An 8,152-nucleotide genomic window follows, 5' to 3' on the forward strand; every position below is an offset into this window, starting at 1 on the left:
CAAGATTACCTCTCAAACTACATGATTGGTGAGCATGAAAGGTTAAAGTATTTCTACCGGAACACAATGATTATCTAGATGTTTTCATGAAGACCATGAAGTATGGGAGGTCGGCCATCACAAGGGGTTGGACTAGAGTCGTGTGTACCTTCTACATGGAGGAGGGCACAATATGGGCATTCCGCTTCACCTTGTTCAGTAACCAGAATGTATTTCACCTCTTTATTTACCGTCTTTAATAGTATAAGTATACAAATGTGGTTCATCATTCTTTATTTGGTTCTTACGTAATTCTTGAACATATGTACCTAGGAATCGAATAATGCATTGGTTGTTTGAACCTGATGGATATGAATAAAGCTATAGCATACATTCGAATTCAAATCTAGTACAATTTGAAATAGTAGTAAATAAATTACGGTGAAATTACGCTCTCCAGGTCATTACGGCACACACGGTTGGTAAAACACAAACATTTGCGATATACACCATAATCCGACACGGTTCATAGAGAGGAAACATGTGCAAGCATGCACATAGTTGACGTTTGCAAAGCGTGTGCGATGTCAGACAATATCACAAATGGTGCGGGCAAACTAAATGTTTGTGATAGTTGCCTTATCGTACACGATTCACAACCATGAATTGTTTCTGATGTGGTATGCATCATAAACATTGCACCACATAATACCATGTGCGGTAGTTGTCGTGTATGACGATGTTATGACGGTCTGACGTTTCGTAATCCTGTCTGACACTCGTACGATGATTGGCTAATCTTGTTAATTAGTTATCGCATACGGTTTGGGAAAAGCGAATGTGTGTGATTGTCTGCTTATCATACATGTTCTATAATCGTGAACCATTTGTGATCGGCCGCACATCGTAAACGTAGCACCACAAAATACCGACTACGATGGCAATGTGAGCACAAACGAGTTGCAAGGATGCAGCTTCTGGCTGGCTCCCTATCCCCGACGGTTTCTGGGTCGTGTGGGAAGGACCCCCCTATCGCAGTCACCCACTTGGCGACGGTTCCAAATGCCATCGCGGAAAGGGGTTAAAACCATTTGTATAGCACCTCGTTGTATCAGTGAGTGCATGCAGTATAGCCAGGAGCTCCAGGCACATTTGGCGGCGGAGAAGCAAATCACAGTCGCACGCGCGGATGAGGTCGCAATGGCTGCCATTCGTGCTGACCCCCAGATCTTGGAGGAGCACCTCGCCATCGAGGCCACCAACGATGCCTCGCGCACCGATGTCGCGATGCGGTTGGCTGCTTTAAACAACAGTTCATGGCATTTTCTCAAGGCCACCGTCGGTGCCTTCGACGAAGACTACGAGGTGTTTTCTCCGCGTGCCCGTGCTTACCTCAACTCGAGAGCCATCAGGTTGGTGCCCGGAGCGGCTCAGGCAAGTCACCACTACGAGGAGGGCACCCACGATGTGGAGGCCTCACCCTCTTACATGTCCAAGGAGCCAATCATTATCGATATCTTTGACAATGAGGAGTAGCTTGTCTTATTAGCTCACTATAAGGACCTATGTTCAGTTAGCTAGCAATGCTGGTTAAGCATGCTCGCTTTACCCATTGCATGTGCTGCTCCTGCCTTTCCTTAACAAATTCTAGTGAATTGTCCTATCTACTTTTACCATGCAACATGTTGCTCTAGTGTATATGTTCTATAAGTCGTGCAATGTAGTGCTCACTTATTAACTGTTTGGTTAATTAGTTATCGTATTCAGTTAACTGTTTGGTTCAATTCTGCAATGTGATGTTCAATTCTTCAGGGTGCAATTTTGTATTGTCTTCCATGTGACAAATAAATCAAATTTATCTATACAAAATACATGAGAAACAAATATAATTGCTATATTTGCAAGTTGTCAAGCATGCTTGGTTTTCTTAACTATCTGATCTTCTACTATGTTATATATTGTGCAATGTGGTGCTCAGTTAATATTTGGTTCATTTGTTGTGGTGTTCAGTTAACTGTTTGGTTCAAGTCTGCAATGCGATGTTCAATTGTTGTGGGTATAATTTTGAATTGTTATGCATGTGAGGAATAAATCAAATTTGGTTGTACTAAATACATGAGAAACATATACAATTGCTATATTTCCAAGTTCTTAATCATGCTTGGTTTTGATAAATGGCTTTTCCATGTGGCTCGAATTAATCTGTTGAATTTGCAATGTGTTTATTTTTCATCAACATATTTTACTGATAGTATGCCAACCCTGACTTAACCTGATCAATATCTACCTTATATGTGTTGCAGGGAAATAATGGAAAGCACTGAGGTTTACAATCGAGGTGTGCACATGCATGGTCCTTGTCTAATAGCACATTATTGTGCAATTGCAGGAACCATTCTAATATTTAGGTTTTTAACAATTTGGTCTTGCACATGTAGGTCCTGCTGTCAGAGGTTTTGACCCACTGTTCGACCCATTTTGCATATGGGGAAATGAGTTGTCCATGAATATCAGCCAAGTCAAGAAACTAAGAAATATTGTTAGGATAAAGAAACTAGCGACAAGGAACAACAAGATCTTTGTATGCAAAATGAAGAAGACATCATCGGACCACAGGATGATACTAACTATTATACCTTGTTTTTTATTCCTTTGCACCATTGACGAATTTAGAGAAGATATTTATGCATATCTTTGTTTTCACACTTTTCCAAAAAAGCTCACTGATGATTACCTCTCAAACCACCTGTGTGGTCAGGAGGCGAGGAAGGTATTCATACAACACCCGGGTACAATATTGAAGACTTTCTCAAGAGGACGAATGATGGACGATCAATCATCCACAAGCACTGGCCTAAAGTTGCAAGGAGCTTCAACATCAATGAAGGCTCAATATTCGCCTTCCGCTTCAGCAGTTTTCTAGATGAGATTCATCTATCTACCTACCGTCTCTGATGCTAATTTTCAAAGGTTATAGATGTTGCATGTGAAACTTGGTGCTGGTGTAGTTGTGTAATGGGGTAGCTAGCTATATGCCTATATGGTGTAACTACGTGCTGAAGCTATATGTACTCTGATGTATTTCAATTATGAAATCCTGGTTCCGTAATACGAAAATCTAATATATTATGTGTTTAATATGAAATGTCAATTTGATTAATAAATGAATTGTTAATAATAGGCCAATTAGCATGCTAATTGGATTTTTTTCAATTGCCAATGGTTATAGAGAAAACACCATGGGCGATGACCTCAGACAACGCACACAGTTTCTAGCAAGAAAATGTGTTGCATCAATGAACAATCACACACGACTTCCTCTTGAAAGTTGTTTGCGTTATGCCACCATGCGCAAAAGTTTACCACATAAAAGTGTGTGTGATGGACGGCCTATGCCACACAGTTTCTTCTACGCACCGTATGTGATTCATTCAATAACACAAACGGTAAAATTGTTAATATCACTTGCAATGGCAACGCTATAAATGATTTAATGGGGAAAATTGTGTGTGATGTACCTAAAAACGGAAATGTTTTCCCTGGATTAACTGTGTGGGATGTACATACGAACGGAAATATACTTTTTGGATTGACTATGTGGGATGTACATACGAACGGAAACGTATTCCTTGGATTGACTGTGTGGAATGTACATACGAACGGAGTCGTTTGTCTAGGACTGACTGTGTGGGGTGTACTTATGACTGGAAATGATTGGGCATGTACAATTGTATATTTAACACAACTATATGTATAACCGTATTTGATCGCTCGTCTGTTACACACGAGCTCACTTTGCCCAGCGTGGGTGACCGGAGGTCCTATCCTGATGGTTTCTCGGTAGTGTGGGAAGGACCCCGCTATCGCCCACACTCACTAGGCGATGGTTCCAAATGCCATCGCGGAAATGGGTGAAAAACCTTTTGTATAGCATCTTGTTGTACCAGTGATTATTGATGACCGTTCGATTACTCTTGCAAAATTTATTTGTTCCACTATTATGTTAGATTCTAATTTCAAATTTGTATTGGTCATTTCTATGCCTAATCTCCTTGCTGCCAATTGTATAAAGAAATTGTAAGGCATTTTATTTGTGTTCATGAAGACCAAACTAGCGTATGCTATTGATCGCGTATATGGGACTTGGGTCATGCTAGCCCGGCCTGAACCCATCGTACTTTGGGCCATGGCAAACCGGGCCACCCCGACTAGGTATACTTATCATGTCGTGCTGCCATGCACTACTGATAAGATTCTATCTATAGGCTTTTCTCCTGGTAGTGATGCCAAAGGGAGGCCCAAGCACGATCCAATAAACCATTGTACAACCTTTGGGCCGGGCGAACCCAAGCACGACCAAGTATAATAATTATTAACTACAACATGCATTTTTATATTTTTTAAATCACTAATTAAGGCACATTGTGAAGTAAATAAAATATATATTTATCTAAAAAGCCTTAATTTTGTTACATGAACATATTTGTATCATATAGGTTCTACTAATAATCACAAGACACATTTGTGAAGATTTCAGACCCAATCAGGCCAAGCCGGACCAAGCACAACCCACATAATCGTGTCAGGTTGTGCCACCCATTTTCTCAATTTCCAGACCCAGCCCTACGTGGTTTGTTGTGCCATGTCAGCCCAAAGCCCATTTTATTTTTTGTTGTGTCTTACTTTCCATATCAGACGAGTTCCGGGCCAGCCCTAAAAAGCCTGGCCCAAATATGAGGTTCACACACAAATGTGTGTAACCAAGCCACAAGTGCACATGATCGTCGAGGTGCGCCCTACAACAAGGCAAAGGCACCAGATGATGGTGATTGTCAAAATATTTATATTTGGGATGATGCTTGGATTTCATACTATGCTAATAGGAAAGTTAGCACTCCAAAAGGCCGCCATTTGTGTTGGCGAACACAGTAATTTCAAAAAAAATCCTACGCACACGCAAGATTATGGTGATGCATAGCAACAATAGGGAAGAGTGTTGTCCACGTACCCTTGTAGACGATAAGCGAAAGTTTTATGACAATGCGGTTGATATAGTTGTACGTCTTCACGATCGGCCGATCCTAGCATCGAAGGTACGGCACCTCCGCGATCTGCACACGTTCGGCTCGGTGACATCCCACGAACTCACGATCTAGTAGAGTGTCGAGGGAGAGCTTCGTCAGCACGACGGCGTGATGACGGTGATGATGGTGCCACCGGAACAGGGCTTCGCCTAAGCACCGCTACAATATGACCGAGGTGGATTATGGTGGAGGGGGGCACCGCACACGGCTAAGAGATCAATGATCAACTTGTGTGTGTATGGGGTGCCTCTCTCCCCCGTATATAAAGGAGTGGAGGAGGGGGAGGGGGTCGGCCTCCTAGGCGCGCCCCAAGGGGAGTCCTACTCCCACCGGGAGTAGGATTCCCCCCCCCCCTCCCTAGTTGGATTAGAAGAGAAGGAAGGGGGGAAGGAGGAAGGAAAGGGGGGCCAGCCCCCCTCCCAATTTGGATTGGGATTGGGGGCGTGCCCCCTCCTTTGCTCCCTTCTCCTCTCTCCCACTATGGCCCAACAAGGCCCATATACCTCGCGGGGGGTTCCGGTAACCTCCCGGTACATCGATAAATGCCCGATCTCACCCGGAACCATTCCGATGTCCAAATATAGTCGTCCAATATGTCGATCTTTATGTATCGACCATTTAGAGACTCCTCGTTATGTCCGTGATCATATCCGGGACTCCAAAATACATTCGGTACATCAAAACACATAAACTCATAATACGATCGTCACCGAACGTTAAGCGTGCGGACCCTACAGGTTCGAGAACTATGTAGACAAGACCGAGACACGTCTCCGCTCAATAGCCAATAGCGGAACCTTGATGCTCATATTGGTTCCTACATATTCTATGAAGATCTTTATCGGTCAAACCGCATAACGATATACGTTGTTCCCTTTGTCATCGGTATGTTACTTGCCCAAGATTTGATCGTCGGTATCTCAATACCTCGTTCAATCTCGTTAACGGCAAGCCTCTTTACTAGTTCTATAATGCTACATCCCGTAACTAACTCATTAGCTACTTTGCTTGCAAGGCTTGTAGTGATGTACATTACCGAGAGGGCCCAGGGATACCTCTCTGACAATCGGAGTGACAAATCATAATCTCGATCTATGCCAACTCAACAAACACCATCGGAGACACCTGTAGAGCACCTTTAGAATCACCCAGTTACGTTGTGACGTTTGGTAGCACACAAAGTGTTCCTCCGTTATTCGGGAGTTGCATGATATCATAGTAATAGGAACATGTATAAGTTATGGAGAAAGCAATAGCAACAAAATAAATGATCATCGTGCTAAGCTAACGGATGGGTCAAGTCAATCACATCATTCTCTAATAATGTGATCCCGTTAATCAAATGACAACTCATGTATATGGTTAGGAAACATAACCATCATTCATTCAACGAGCTAGTCAAGTAGAGGCAAACTAGTGACAATCTGTTTGTCTATGTATTCAGACATGTACTAATGTCGGACTTTGGGTTCCGGCAAAACCCTTGAGGTTGGAACACTGGGGTGCACACAAAGATCTCTCCTCCCTCTAACTCACGCCCTCACCGCAATCTCAAGGCTTATCACGTAGAACTCATAGAACAAAGGGACACAAGATTTATACTGGTTCGGGCCACTGATGTGGTGTAATACCCTACTCCAGTGTGGTGTGGTGGATTGCCTCTTGGGCTGATGAAGAACAGTTACAAGGGAAGAATAGCCTCCTGAGGAGAGGTGCTCTTGTGCTTGGTGAGTTTGTGTGGTGGTCTTGGTGGAATGGATCCGATCCAAGATGAGATGAGCCTTTCATCTCTCGATGAGCCGATTAGATGATCAGATCCCTCCCTACGATGGTAGCTAGTCCTATTTATAGAGGCCCGGGTACTCTCCCCAAATATTAGGCGGGAAGGGATCCCACAACGGCCAGTTTGAAGGGGGGCAGCTAGTACAAGCTATCCTGACAAAAGATGGTCTTCGCCTGCCAAAGGCTCTGGTGATGACGCCATCTTGGGCTCCATAGTGACCTCCGTCTTGTTGTCCAGCTGGTCTTGGTCTTGTTGCACCGATATGGAAACCTTTGCTTGACGCCTCGGGACTCCGGGCCTGCGCTTGCCTCTTTAGCACCAAAGAGGAAGCGAGGATACTTCGTATGCTGGCGCCCGCCTGGCCCTGGTCATCATGGCTTGCGTCACAGGAACCTCGCGAGGTGTCCCTTGCCTTGATCTCTCTGCCCCTCGTGAGCCAGCCTGCTGAGGCCACCCCCGAGGAGGTCTTGCATCGTCCGCCTCGCGAGGCTTGACCCCTCGCGAGGGTCTTGAGTGTTTGTTGGTGAAATGGGCCATACAAGGCCGCTGGTGGAGCCGCGCCGTGGGCCGCAGGCAGGCAAGTTTGGGGACCCCTGTTCCCAGGACGCCGATAGTAGTACCTGGGCCCAAGGCGCGCTCGGACTTGGCTTTGAGGCGAAGCCAAGGGGCAAGTGTGGAGCGCTGTGGGCCCCAACAGCCTGCGGCCTCGGTTGACGCATGGCAGTTGATTGGACGTGGGTGTCTCCACTTCCCCACGCTGCCTCGGCAACTGCCCAACTGACAAAAGACTGGCGTGGCTGTATTGCCTTCATTACCTTCCTTCGTTTTGCTCCAGATCCCCTTTCTTGCCCTTCGCTTCCAGAGACTCCAGATCCTCCTTCGAGCTTGCCGTCAATGGCGCCCAAGAAAGCCCGGGCTACTCCTTCGCCATCCTGGTATGAGCCCGCGCTCGACGTGCCGAGCGTGTCGGAGAAGAACCTTGCCGCCATGCGCTTGATGACGGCGGAGGGTGACGAGAAGAGGAAGACTGTGCTCCGGGTCGGCTCCGCCGAGCCGGAGGCCCCTGGCAGCACTTTCTACCCCTTCTTCATGAGTAGCATCGTCGCCGGGTTGGTTCCCCCCTTCTTCGACTTCTTCTACTCCGTCCTCAGTCACTATAAGATCCATGCCCTCCATCTTCATCCCAACTCCGTCCTTCTGTCGATTTTCACCTTCTACTGCGAGGCGTACATCAGAGTGATGCCGTCTGTGGCACTGCTGCGCCACTTCTTCTTTTTTTGGCTAAAGGAGGGCCCCTGCTCAGGGT

Source organism: Triticum urartu, chromosome 3A, assembly GCF_056163025.1.
Source record: "Triticum urartu cultivar PI428250 chromosome 3A, HENAU_Tu73, whole genome shotgun sequence".
NCBI classification, from domain to species: Eukaryota; Viridiplantae; Streptophyta; class Magnoliopsida; order Poales; family Poaceae; genus Triticum; species Triticum urartu.